This window comes from Populus trichocarpa, chromosome 18 (genome assembly GCF_000002775.5).
Source record: "Populus trichocarpa isolate Nisqually-1 chromosome 18, P.trichocarpa_v4.1, whole genome shotgun sequence".
In the NCBI taxonomy this organism is placed as follows: domain Eukaryota; kingdom Viridiplantae; phylum Streptophyta; class Magnoliopsida; order Malpighiales; family Salicaceae; genus Populus; species Populus trichocarpa.
In genome coordinates this window covers 6,123,381-6,139,011 of record NC_037302.2, presented here as the reverse complement: position 1 = coordinate 6,139,011, position 15,631 = coordinate 6,123,381, and positions in this window count along the sequence as shown.

Genomic DNA, 15,631 nt, shown 5'->3' with positions numbered 1-15,631 from the left:
CTGGTTGTCCTACAATTTCATGCTTTATTGGAGAACATAAAATTGAAAGAGCTTTACTTGATCTTGGGGCTAGTGTGAATTTACTTCCATATTCAGTTTTTCAAAGTCTCAATCTAGGTGAGTTAAAACCAACTTCTGTAACTTTTTTACTTGCCGATAGATCTGTAAAAGTGTCTAGAGGAATAATTGAAGATGTGTTAGTACAAGTCGATAAATTCATTTACCCTGTGGATTTTATTGTCTTGGATACACAACCTATTGAAGCATGTAATTCATTTCCTGTTATTTTAGGACGTCCGTTTCTTGCAACTTCTAATGCGTTGATTAATTGTAGGAATGGACTGATGAAGCTATCTTTTGGAAACATGACATTGGAGATGAATATTTTCAACATTTGCAAGCAACCTGGAGATGATAATGATTTACAAGAAGTAGATTCTATTGAAGAATTAGTTTATGATCAACTTGAATCTACTTTGAGTAAAATTGAATTGGATGAATCTGAAGATTTGCAAATGATTTATTCTCAGGAAGAAATCACGGATGAAAAAGACACCGAAAATGTTGATGCGGATCTTTTGTCAAAAGTGACAACAGATTCGACATCCGACATCACACCAATCGATGATTACTTTTCTGATGAATCCTTACTTTCTCTTAGTTCAATGCCTTGGTTTGCTAAAAATATCAATTTTCTTGCTACAGGAGATTTGCCAACTCATTGGAGTACCGAAGACAAAGGTAAGTTTTTGAACGAAGTGAATAAATTTTATTGGGATGACCCTTACTTATTCGAATATTGTCCTGATCAAATATTTCGAAGGTGCATTCCTGACAATGAGGTAAGTAATGTCATTAAACTTTGTCATTCTGAAGCATGTGGGAGTCATTTCTCGTCAAAAAAGACAGCTACGAAAATTTTACAAAATGGATTTTATTGGCCCACCATGTTCAAGGACACACATGCATTCTGCAAAACTTGTGAAAATTGTCAAAAAGTTGATACTGGTCAAAAAGTTTTGCTTTATAATTCTCGACTCCATTTATTTCCTGGAAAGCTAAGATCAAGATGGAGCGGTCCTTTTATTGTGAAACATGTGTATCCATATGGGGCTTGTGATATTGAGAATCCAAAGAATGACAATGTTTCTAAGGGAAATGGACATCGTTTGAAAGCTTACTTTGATAATTTTCCTAGTGAAAATGAATCCATTGGTTTGAATGATCCTATAGATAAAGGTTGATTATTTTGTTTTTCTCACATTGTTTTGTGTTTCTTTTTGGTGTGAATTTTGTTTTGTTAGTCTCTCTCACCCCGGTCAAATGGCGGATAACGGTACTCCGTGACTTCAGTCGGTTCTTTTAGTTTCCCATAATAACTGATATTTGTATATTTGTGCAATTCTTTGCTCTTTCTCCCTTCTTTGACTCTCTTCTCCAATTCTCATTTGAAAATGGACACCACTCTTGAAAAATTGAAAAAGTACTTTCCCGCTCTGTCTCAGAATGCGATTACAAAAATTTACCGTGCTAGGTGTGCAAGATTGAGGTTGTTAATGAATCATGGAATTCCTGAAGATATTCGTTGGCTGATTGAAGCAAAGGTCCGATTATCAGGTGAGTCCTCCAATTCTTTCATCTCATACATGCCTGGAACAGGTAAACGCACTTTTGCAAAGAAACGTCGTGCAAAACGACTGAAAGTCTGTCTCAGATGTGCCAGATGGACTTGTAATGCAACATGTCGTTCTTTAGGAATGATATATATAAACCGTGAAGATAAAATACAATTCATTAAGGATGGCCTGAGTAAGGGGTCTTTAGATAATCTTCTATTGACCCTTGAGACGCATCCTAGTGGAGATGTGCATCATGTAATTCATGATTTATGGCCCCATTTTCATAAAGAACATGATCGACTTAGTCTTGGGAATCTGACTAAAAAAGACCTTGTTTGCCAGTTTTTAAGAAAACTGGATGGGAAGCCTATCCCCGACCCATAGAGGGTGTTTAAGCCGTTCTTGGACGTAAAACCAAGGGAAGATGTGAGCCACAATCACAACTACCTGTACATACACATGCTTTTTCAAAATAAATAAATAAATAAAGAGAGAGAGAGTGTGTGTGTGTGAGACTCCAGCTGGCCTACATATAGGTGGTATGATTGCATCTTCAATTTCTCATCTATAAAATCTTCTCTTCCTTCCCCTCATTTCTACTCAACCCATACATTTAACAAATATAGAAGTGTGTAGAAATGACAGGTTCCTCAAGTCATCACATCAGAAATATTTGTGTTTTCGGTGGATCCAGTCCTGGGAAAGAAAAAGAGTTTTTAGAATCAGCAAATCATCTTGGTCAGGTATTAGCTGAGAGAAAGATTCATTTGGTGTATGGAGGAGGCAGCCTTGGGTTAATGGGGGGTGTGGCAATAACTATATTTTTAGGAGGTAGTCAAGTTTTGGGGGTCGTCCCCAAAGCTTTAGCAAAAGGGGACATCATTGGAAGAACAATTGGAGAGGAACTACACGTCTCCACAATGTTTGATCGAATGAATACAATGTTTAACCATGCTGATGCCTTCATTGCCTTACCAGGTGGTCTGGGCACATTGGAAGAGATCTTTCATATTTCCTCTTGGGCCCAACTGCACATTTACCATAAACCTATAGGTTTGCTCAATGTTAATGGTTTTTATGATAATTTGTTGTCTTTTCTTGATCAAGCTGTGGAACAGGAATTTCTAACATCTTCGGCACGACAAATCATAATCTCTGCTGCTACTGCTGAACAATTGATCGACCAACTACAATCTTTCACCCCTGTAATTGATCCTTCCATGAGTCGCATAAATTGGTCAACTAAGGAAAGCCGTAAAAAGCTTAGATTGGATTTGAGCCTTCATTTGTGAATCCTTGTGTCTTTTGGTTTTATTAATAGCATATTATTTTGTGTTGTTATTTCTTATATTTGTTTAAGTGTGTTTCAGGTTTGTTAGTGTTCGTTGTTTCAGGTGATGTCTTCTATACTCTATCTTTCTATCTTATGACATTGAGGACAATGTCTTGTTCTGGTTGGGGGGAGAGGGTAGTAGTTGACATTAAAAAAAAAAAAACTAACTTACTAACTGTTTTTGCTATTATTAAAGTCATTTGACAAAACTGTTATTACTAGGATGGCAGAGTAAGGAGGAATTTTAGTAACTCTTGAGACACATCTTAGTAAACATTTTCTAATGGTTATTTGTAATTTTCATAACAAGGCCTATTAGAATACTTCTTGAAATATTCAGGTTTACAAACTCTCGCATTATTATCACTTGATTTTGCTCATATACTCATTTAACAAGTATTCTTAAACCTTCATTTTCACACACACACACTGTAACATATGATTGTGGGTTGCATATTGGATTATTACATTATTTATGTTCTTTTGTTAAAGGTAACAACTAAGGGATAGGGATAGTATATAATTTTCAAAAAAAAAGAGAAAAAAAAAGAAAAAAGAAATAAAAAAATGATGATAATAAAAACGTAGATAAGTTTGGTTTCGTAGCCTCCCTAACTTAAGCAATTAAGCCCGAAGGGGTGTTTTAACACCTAATACCCTAAACTCAACTAACTTGGGAGCTATTGGCCCAAAGCTTGTTACATGGGTTAAAGAGAAAAGCTTAAGGGAATCAAACATTGCACTATCTACGTATCAGTATCTGCAACCCGAGTTACTAAGCTCGTAGGGGTGTCTCAACACCTAATGCCCTAAGATCAACTGGTCTGGGAGTCATTAGCCGAAAGCTCGTTACATGGGTTAAAGATGCATTGTGTTTTAAGTTTTATATATATATATATATATAAAAAGAGAAAAAAAAAGAGAAACAAATAATAAAATAAAATAATCTCAACCCAAGGAAGTTAACCTTAAACATTAGAACAGAATATTGTTTTCTTCCAATAAAAGCCCCATCATCTATGTTTTCGTACATTAAGCACATAACAAGGAAGTTTTATTAATATTTTGTTTAAGAGATATTGAGCAGATATATAAAATTTAATGAGAGTTTGTTTATCTGGATAGATTAATGGAAGTTGAATGATGAATGCCTTGCTTTGTGGAATTTGCAAATTGTTTCTCTATTTTAACGCTTTGATTACTAGGGACTAGTAATAAGCTGGTTGGGGGGTGTGATTAGTACTTAAAAGTGCATTTTTATCAAGGTTCTATATCATCATTTTGCACTTGAAGTATCAATAACTCCTTAACTAAAGCATGTTTTATACTAACATATCTAATAATATAAGATACCTTTAATTTATGGTAAATGTTCATCTTAAATGCAGGCCTATCACATAAATGAAAGAATTGATTGATGAGTTGAAGTACTGAAATTGAAAGGACAGAAAGATGGCCAAACTTAGAAAAGAGATGTTGGTGCAGTCCAAACTGGAACACTGTTCGGTAATCGGGTCATATCTGGAGTTGTAGATCTCGAATTTAGGTCTGCCTTATATGGATGGAAAGATAAGACATAGGCCTACAACTTTCATTAGGAGTACAAGATTTAACAAGTCCTTTTTTCAAGTCCAAATTGTAGCAACAATGAAGAAGTCCGAATCTGTCCTGCATCCCAGATACTATTCAGTGTTCAGCCCATATCTCGAGTTCTAGAAGTCCAAATGATCTCAAATTTTTACCCTGGAAAGATGAGACAATTTCCTAGAACTTTCATGATTGAAGTCTGTTCAAATTATGATGTTATCAATGACGTTGTTGGCAGACAAGAAGATAAGAATTGTCACCAAGTCAAGATGTGGCCACCCATTCATCAATTAGTCAACAAATCAATAGTTCTGAATTTTGGCCTATAAAAGGAGGCATTTGCCATGTATTTAGGCATCTTGGTATTCAGATCAAGATCATGCTCTTGCTCTCTCTTTATATTTTGTAATGCTTAAGTTTTGCTTATATTAATTTCTTGCTTATGCTTTTCATTTCCTTTCCTTGTTTATTTATGTTTCTTTCTTTCATTATGTGTTGCTAAGTTAATTATGTCAAGGTGAAAAGGGTACACTAATGGTGTAAGAATAAGTATAATATAAACTTAACATGGACCTTAATGTTGGATACTAACATGCTTTATATTTGTTATCTTGTTCACTTTTAATACTTTGCTTGTTAAATGGTTAATCTAGATTTATGTTGTATAACACTTGGTACAACAAATACTTGGCACTTTCATAGCCCATACTGTATGGTATAACCGACACCTGAGCTATGAAAGGAACTTGATTTGTTGTTAACATAAGTTATAATCATGAATGCCTGACAACATTTACAAGTATTAGCATTATTCGAATAAGATAACTAATGTAATCATGTTAACAATTTATAATCCGATTGGAACCTCCTTTGTGTGTGGTTTCCAGTTGAGTAATAAAAAGAGTTTATACTATACTTGTTTGAAATACCATTAGTGGATCCTCTAACCTTGACATCTGTTTTTATCATTGTTTAATTCTCATATTGATCTTCCATCTCAAAGCTCTCTTTATTATTACTATTGTTGTTGTTGTTGTTATTGTTATTTATAATTTATACAATTAACCTCCCTGTGGTTCGACCCCGGTCTTGCCGGGTTATTTATTACTTCGACACTCCTGCACTTGGGAGAAGACATCAATCTTTTGGTCGTGTCATGTGAATTAAATGAAATTAGCATGAGAGGAATGAGGGAACTCTTAGTTCCTTAAGATCATGCTTTCGACTAATTATGTATCAAAGGAGGGATGTTTAATTCGACATATTTAGCTTGATAACGTGTGTTTAATTGTGTCGAAATAAGGAAAGATACATGTTGAAATAGCAGGGATTGTATTTAGAAGAACATTGTTCAGAAAGTTAGTAAATCGATGAAAATATTCTATTTTGACGTTAAGAGGGAAGATTGTAATAAATAGAGTAAAATGGCTCTTAAAAGGTATTTTGGCATCTTATATGGTATGTGATATGGCTAGGGGTTGAGATAAAAGAGGGAAAGTTGAATTGTGGATGTTGTGTGTGAATGGGAAGGTTGACTAATCTGGACAGATTCGTCTCCTGACTTTCGAAGAGAATTCAGGTAGGGAGCTGAGGGAATTAGGTTCAGGTTTCCCATAGAAATTATAGTATTGGATGTTGACTAACTAAGAAAATTGATCTTACACATTTCGGAGCTATATAACTCTAGTTATGAGTCACCAACCGAGACTGAGTCATGATAGACCCTATACAACAATAGGTTTGATTCTTTGACGAGTAATTTCGAGTGTCTTGGAGGAAGAACTGGGTTCTCCTCCCTTCAGTGAACTTGTAGTCTCGTGTCTTAGCTTTCCAACGAGACCAACCTCGCTTGAAATGTAGTTCTAAAACTTTAGATATAGTCAAACATCTAAGAAGATATCAGAATACAACCTCTGCTGGCAGATTCGGAAAGTCGCAAAAGTGACTATCAAGACGTGTTAAGGGTGAAAACAAAAATTAGGTCCTTTCCCTCCGGGAAACATGTGATATTACATCTTAGCTTCTAAGAGAAACAAACCATGTTTGAAATGGAAGTTGTAATGATAATTATGGTCGGACAAAGAATGACGATATTAATGTGAGAATTGAGAAAAATGTAAAATATAAAGAAATGAATAATTGAAAGAAAGACATAGATTGACTGTTAATAAGGTTATTATGAAATGTATCCTTGAATGAGGATAATTTATGAGATATGTCTATGATTACAGGAGGGATCACAGGTGTAGTGCAACAGCAGCAATACAGAAACACGAGTAGAACTTCTATTCCATTTAGGTGATCTGCACCTATGCTTCTTAGTTAAATTTCATGATTTAATAAGTTATTAAAGTGAAATGTAAATTAGCAAATGTTAAATATTATATGAAAGAATGAAAGTTTGCGTAATAATATTGTTATTTCGGATAGAATCCCGAATGTATATGTGTTTAAGGTGAATGGTCTTTTATGTGAATTGCCAAGCGATGGAAGTACTACTAACATATAAAATATGATATGTGCGATTTTATGAAATCTTGAATCGAAGTTGGAATTGGATGAAGAAATAGTTTTAGTAGTTGAAAGAAAAGGAGTTCCAATGGAACAAAAAAAGGGAGAAGTGGATAGAATAAGAATACATGTCCACCTGATGCAACTATCAAGTTGGAATTTGATAATTAACCCATATTTACCTAGTGTTTCGCCTATGTTTTATACATAAAATGTCTTGATATTCTTTATTTTATATTTTGAAGGCACTTTCGGATGAAAGTTTCAAAAAGAAGTAAATTGGAGATAATTGGCAAATTTGACCTTCAGTCGATGTTTTATGCAGAGCTTGAGCTCTATAGGTCAAAACGAAGTGATTCTAGTGGCATTAAAAATCTAACATCCATACCTTTCTATATATATATGGCAAGAAAAAAAAAGCACATGGAAATCATAACATTCAAAGACAAATCTCACATTCTGCTAGTGTTGACCTTTGTCCATTCCGACTTGAATATCTTGAGCTACAGAAGTCCATTTGATGCAAACTCAATTTTTTTGAATTCCTGAATCAAAGACCTATCACCATACCAAATTTAGCAGAAAAAAAGCTCATGTGAGAGATATATAAATTTTCTAAGATGACATATGAATTCTGCCAGCAGATAGGTTTTGTGAAGGAACAAGTCCAAAATACTTCTCAAAGCATCCAAACCAACATCCAAGTCTTTATTTCAGCAATTTAGCTCCTCTAAGTCAAAATTCAAAGCTTGAAGATTTATGCAAGCCTATTTCTCTTTTTTTTAGGAAAATAGTTATTGAAACACTTAAGTATAAATTGTCTACTTAAGAAAGGACTATTTTGTAGAAAAGAGATTAAGGTTTCCTAGGATATAAAAAGAAAGAGAGAAAGGAAAGAGAGGGTGGCCACCCAAGAGAAGAAAAACGCCCCTTTCCTCGAAGAAACCCAAAATCATGCTTTCTTCTTTCTTTTTGATTAGTTGTCCAATAGACATGCAAGGCTAAACCCTTTTATACCAAATTTAGCAGAAAAAGAGCTCATGTGAGAGATATATAAATTTTCTAAGATGACATATGAATTCTGCCAGCAGATAGGTTTTGTGAAGGAACAAGTCCAAAATACTTCTCAAAGCATCCAAACCAACATCCAAGTCTTTAGTTCAGCAATTTAGCTCCTCTAAGTCAAAATTCAAAGCTTGAAGATTTATGCAAGCCTATTTCTCTTTTTTTTAGGAAAATAGTTATTGAAACACTTAAGTATAAATTGTCTACTTAAGAAAGGACTATTTTGTAGAAAAGAGATTAAGGTTTCCTAGGATATAAAAAGAAAGAGAGAAAGGAAAGAGAGGGTGGCCAACCAAGAGAAGAAAAACGCCCCTTTCCTCGAAGAAACCCAAAATCATGCTTTCTTCTTTCTTTTTGATTAGTTGTCCAATAGACATGCAAGGCTAAACCCTTTTATACCAAATTTAGCAGAAAAAGAGCTCATGTGAGAGATATATAAATTTTCTAAGATGACATATGAATTCTGCCAGCAGATAGGTTTTGTGAAGGAACAAGTCCAAAATACTTCTCAAAGCATCCAAACCAACATCCAAGTCTTTAGTTCAGCAATTTAGCTCCTCTAAGTCAAAATTCAAAGCTTGAAGATTTATGCAAGCCTATTTCTCTTTTTTTTAGGAAAATAGTTATTGAAACACTTAAGTATAAATTGTCTACTTAAGAAAGGACTATTTTGTAGAAAAGAGATTAAGGTTTCCTAGGATATAAAAAGAAAGAGAGAAAGGAAAGAGAGGGTGGCCAACCAAGAGAAGAAAAACGCCCCTTTCCTCGAAAAAACCCAAAATCATGCTTTCTTCTTTCTTTTTGATTAGTTGTCCAATAGACATGCAAGGCTAAACCCTTGTTCTTGGTTGCAAGGACACTAAACCTTTGAATTTCAAGAACTATGAGATTTATTTTACCTTTTCTTTTCAGTTTATATGATGAATATGTTTGTTTTTCTATGATTGTATATTTTAATTGCTAGAGTAGACTCTAAGTTATTATTGTGAAAAATCTATTACTAAGTTTCATATCAAAACCGGAGTTGAGGTATATAAACTTGTGAAGCAACTGAGTTTAATAATTGTGGCGGATCTATGTTATTAATCTTAGGGAGAACATTCGAACAAATCAAACATGAACTGCAGATAATTATGTTGTCTAAATTAATCAATTTATCTAGTTCTTAAGGCTGTTATTGAATTAAATTACCAGTGCAGACATTGTGGTTGTTTAATGGTTAGGATTAGTTATACAACGGATCTGTTAACTAATTAACATAAGAAAAGATAAATATTCAGAGTATAAATTGACATTTCATTTCCATGATCAGTTTGGATTTCTATAGGTGGACGTTTACTTGTGATCAAGGTTTGTTTTCTTGATAAATTTTAGTTTTCTTTGATTTAACATTGATTGTTTCTTTTGTTTACTATAGTATAGCATAGATAACTTCACAACCCCCCAATTGCATATCATATAGCATAAAAATCCGAACTAAAACTTTCTCGTGAGATCAACCCCTTGCTTGCTCTATACTACCTTGTTTATTTAAGCTAGGGTAATTAATTTATGCGACCGCGACATCGCAACAAATTTTAGCTCCATTACCGGGGAAGTGATTTTTAGTTCATTCTTGTGTTGTGATTGTTATTTATTTTGTTGAAAAAAAAAGAGAAACATTTTTTTTTCTTGCGGCGGTACTGTACAGTACATTACTGGTACTGTTCAAAACTGATTTTTTGGTGGAATTTGATCCCGTCCTTTTGTTTCCTGAAGGAAAACGACGTTTTGAACAGGACTGAAAGGCCACTAGCCCCACCCTATCGAGGCCAAATTCTGTTGTTTTATAGGGTTTTTAGGCAATTTTTGTGTTCTAGCGTAGGATTTTCATTCAATTTGCACTACTTTCAATCTCTTGTGTGGTTGATTTTTTTTTAGTTTTCTTGACGATATATGCTTGTAACCCGTTTTACTAACCAGAGTCAAGTGCAGGTCAATCTCGAAATAGAAAACACTTCACGCAGATTACGAAAGAAAGCTCGCGTCAACACCATGGTTGTTGCACAACAACAGACACTCAAGGAGCTTGCTGCTCCTAATATGGAGAATCAACCATTGTGCATAAACATCGACAACAATGACAACTTCGAGCTCAAGTCTGGTTTTATACACTTATTGCCAATATTCAACGGACTTGCCGGATAAGACCCTCATACTCATCTCAAGAAGTTTCATATGGTTTGTGTTGGCATGAATTTGAACGGAGTTGATGAAGAACAAGTTAAGTTGAAAGCTTTCCCTTTCTCTTTAAAAGGGGCAGTAAAGGCATGACTTTTCTCTATTCTCCCAGGTTCCATTGGAACTTGGAATGGCATGAAGAAGATTTTTCTTGAAAAGTATTTCCCAGCATCTCGAATTGCCAACATAAGGAAAGAAATATGTGGGATTCGGCAATCTCATGAGGAGACACTCTCCGAGTATTGGGAAAGATTTGAACAACTGTACATTCAATACCCTCATCATCAGATACTCGATCAACTACTCATTCAATATTTTTATGAAGGACTGATGCCTACTGGCCGCAGTATCATTGATACGGCAAGTGGAGGGGCATTGGTAGTTAAGATTCCCGAGGTTGCATGCCTATTGATCGCAAATATGGCAGGCAACTCAAAATAATTTGGCATGCGTGGAGACTTCCCAAGCAAACGAGTAAATGAGGTAAGTATTTCTAACCTTGAGAATAAAGTTAATGATCTTACTTCTCTTGTGTGTTCTTTGGCTTGTGGAAATGTACAGTAGGTGAAAGTTTGTAGCATATGCTCCTTACAAGGACATGCTTCGGATATGTGCCCAACAATGCAAGAAGATTACATTGAACAAGCTAATGCAGTTGATGGAGCATTTAATGGACAACCTCAGCGTAAGTATGATCCCTTTTCCAACACATACAATTCCGGATTGAGAGATCATCTCAACTTACGCTATGGGAACCTACCTCAACAAGGCAATCAAGGTTGACAGTTCCATCCCCATGGATTTCAGCCAAGGTTGTTAAACTCACGAGTTGAATCGCTTAAAACCTCGAAAATGGGTAAAATTAGGTTAAAATCGGGTGAAATCAGTAAAATCGGGTGAAATCACAAGTTTAGAACCGTTTTTACAATTTCAACAAAAAAAACATATATAGGCTTCCAGTCCTCCACATCAGCATTAGCTACAACTACTACACAGTACACACCACATACACCATTTACCCTAATCGTTTTCTCTCAGTCTCTTTTTTTTCCCGTCATCAACACTTCAACAACTTTCTCTTCAGTCTTCACTCTTCATCAACAGTGCTTTCCTTTTTTTTTCCCATCATCAACAACATCCTTTTTAGTCTTCACTAAATCACTATTCATTAACAGGTAATACTTAATTGCTTATATTGAATTTTTCTTGTTGGAAAGGGATTTTTAGCCCCGGTTGTTCTTTGTCTCATTCCTTGCTTTCTCCTTCTTTTCTCTCCTTACTTGAGTGTGTGACACAGAGATGGTCACCAATCATCATAGACAATTACTTTTAATTGCTTGAGTTTGATCCTTTGTTGAGTTCGTTGATTAGTACTTAAAAGTGTCTTTTTTATCAAGGTTTTATATCTTTATTTTGCACTTGAAGTATCAATAACTCCTTAACTAGAGCATGTTTTATAATAACAAGTCTGATAATATAAGATAGCTTTAATTTATGGTAAATGCTCATTTTAAATGCAGGCATATCTCACAATTCAAAAGATTGCTTGATGTGATTAACTATTGAAAGTGAAAGGACAAAGAAAAGGCTAAGTTTAGAAAGGAGATACCGATTCAATTCAAAATTGGAACACTGTTTAGTTATTGGGTCATATCTGGAGCTGCAGAGCTTGGATTTCAGTTTGATTTATATGGATAGAAAGCTAAGAAATAGGCCTACAATGTTCATGAATATTGGAAGACCCAAATCTACCATTTTCAAATTCCAAGTTTGGCCACAAAAAAGAAGTCAGAATCTGTTTTGCAATCTAGCCCAAACACTGCTTAGACTTTTACCCATAGCTGGAGTTCTAGAAGGCCAAATGACATAAAATTTGGTGGGTGGAAGTATATGATAATTTCCAACAACTTTCATGAAGACAACCTTCTCAAATATTGATGTTAGCAATGACATTTCATCCAGACAAGAGCTTAAGGGCTATCCACCACGTCCACCAGAAGCACTACTTAGTAGTTTAGCCATATCTCGAGCTCTAGTCATCCAAATGCTCTGAAATGTTATGTGTGGAAAGATAAGATGATTTCCAACAACTTTCATGAGGAACACTTTGCTAAATTCTGATTGAATCAATGTCATTTCATCCATCCAAAATGCTTGAGTGCTGCTGTCCACCAAGTCCACTTAATGAATAGTTGGCCACTACATCAATAATCAATTACCAAATGAATAGTTCTGAATTTTAGCCTATAAAAGGAGGCATTTGTCATTCATTTAGGAATCTTGGTTCTTAGATCAAGATCATCTTCTTGCTCTCTCTTTATATTTTTGTAATGCTTAAGTTTTGCTTTCATTAATCTCTTGTTTATGCTTTTCATTTCCTTTACTATACTTAGTTAACTTATATTATGTTTATGTTCTTATATTGTTTATTTATGTTTTTCTTCATAATGTCTAGCTAAGTTAATTATGTCAAGGTGAAAAGGTTTCACTAATGGTGTTAGAATATGTATAATATAAACTCAACATGGATTTTAGTGTTTATATCCAAGAAAGTTTGCTATTAACATGTCTTATCATTTTTATCTTATTAATTCTTAATACCTTGCTTGTTAAATGGTTAATCTAGATTTGTGTTGTATAACACTTGGTACATCAAATACTTGATCCTTCATAGTCTTCGGCCGAATTGTTGTTATGAGAGGAATTTGATTTGTTGTCAACATAAGTTAGCATCATGAATACCTGATAAAATTTATAAGTATGGTGTTACGTAAATAAGATGATTAATATGATCATGTTGATAATTTATAAAGAGTTTATACTTTACTTATCTCTAATACTATTAGTGGATCCTCTAACCTTGACATTTGTTTTTATCATTGTTTAATCTTCACATTTATCTTACATCTCAAAGTCCTCTTTAACTCATCATCACCATCATCGTCATCATCATCGTTGTTGTTGTTGTTGTTGTTGTTGTTGTTGTTATTTATAATTTATATAGTTCACCTCCCTATGGTTCGACCCCGGTCTTACCAGGTTTTTATTACTTTGACACTCCTGCACTTGGGATAAGACATCAACTCTTTGATCGTGTCATTCATTCCAGTAATTCCACTTCTTTGCAAGTCTTTTCCTTTGTTAATCGTTCCAATAATTCTACTTCGTTCCAGTAAAAAACTGGGTTGATTTAAATCAATTAAAATTTCAATAGTTGATAGAGTTGCTATAGATCTGTGAAGCTGTTCTTGGTTTAGGCTATTTGGAAACTTGCTGATGATTTTTTTAGGAGAAGGTGTTACTCAATTTATAGATTGTGGATTGTGGAATGTAAATTGTGAGAGAACAGAGAGTGTAAAAACAGAGAAGTAATGTAATTTTTCTTATTTCAAATCATCAAGCAAAACTTAAATTTGCATAAGACAAAAAAATTACCAAACTAAACAACTGGAAAAAGCTCATCTTGCTCGAAGGGTGTTGCTGTCCGAATCTTGACTTTGTCGTGATTGCAGGGCGATGGTGAGTGAGGAACAATGGAGTCTATAGTTTTCATACGAGTAATAGGTTAGACAATAAATATCTCACATTTCTTGCATTTTGTTGTATGGTATGTACGTTCAAAGTTGTTGTTTCTAATCATTCCTGCAACATGTTCAGAAGATTGACCATTAATCAACTACACACTTTAGCATTGTATAGATGGTCTGCCATGAGAAGTACAAATTGGAGCTTTTTAGCCACAGACAGACAAGGTTTGTTTGTCATGGATGGGTTTTTTTCTGTGTTTTCTCTTTAATTTGCACTCCTCGTTATGTTCTGGGTTAAGTCTGGTCAATATGTGTTAGGCTTGAATTAGTTAATGAATTCACCGATCATGTTGGCTTGACCTGGACATGGAATTATATGCATGTGAAGCACCTGCCTCTCTGCTAGCAAAAACGTTTGGTGTATAATATTATAAATTAATTGCCCCTATAATTTTTGACAATGTTGATGTGGACATGTCATGCTTAGTCAGTTTCAGTTAATGTGTTTGGTATTGTGGTTGTGGTTTGAAAAAAGTTGTTTTATAAAAAGTACTTTTGGTTGAGGTTGGTTTGATATTTATATATGTTTAGTTAAAACCGTGGTTGAAATTGAGGTTGAATAAAAAGTAGTTTAATGTGTTGGTTAAACATGCTTTTCAAATTGAGGTTATAAAATAATTAAAAAAAAGATATATATTAATATTGATGGTTTTTAATTTAAATATTGTAAATTTAACTACCATTATTACATCATTAAATAAATAATACTTTATATCAAATTCCATTAACTTATCTACAATTTCATCATGTATGAAATTCTTTTGATAAGGACTATAGTTTCCATGGTTTTTTAAGCGTGTAACAAAATCAAGTAAAATATCATCAGAAACAAAATTGGAATTGCGATTAAATTCCACAAATGCTACGTCATCATGCGATGTTCTTCTAATTTATGTAGTATTATTAAATAATATTAAACACTAGTTTTTCGAGTAAAATAAAATTTTAAAAAAATAAAAAATTTTTACCGAGTCGGACGCGATCCAGTGAAGATATTGTTCACATGAACAGTGCCCAGGTGAATTATTCACCTGGCAGACGCAAGAAGAAGCAGGTGAAGGTGAATTATTCACTTGGCAGACGCAAGAAGAAACAGCTCTCAGGTGCTTTGTGGAACCGGCAGTTTCAACCCAAAATACATGGGTCCCACACAAACAGTTAAGTTTTTTTTTGTTACCAAACATGATGTTTACGCGGTTGGCTTTAAAAGCTAAAGCTACTGCGAAAACAAACACCTTCTAAAGCTTTTTCGTATACCAACAAGCATAAACATAAAGGCATCCTTCATTCATTCTTTTTTCTTCTTTGGTGCATTTGGTCACAAGATTTTTCTTAGTAATCAAACATTTGGATAAGCATTTATGCTAACTTGTACCTGCCACTGGCAAGCTAATAATCCTCCAGAAAGTAATGATATTGATGAATGTTTGAGGAATACCGAGAAAGATGAAGGCAATGAAACTAGTTTTAGTTTACATGACACACCAACATATTATTTATTTTAAGTTTGTTAATTGTTAGTTAATGAAAATTTATGGACATAAGTAATTGTATTGTATTTTTAAGTTACTTAAACTATGTATTTATTTTTATTTCAATCATGTATTTGTAGGTGTTTGAACTATGTATGAATTTTTATTTGAATCTTGTATTTTAAGGTTCTTGAATTATGTATGGGAAAAACATTTCCTTACAATTTTACAATCCGA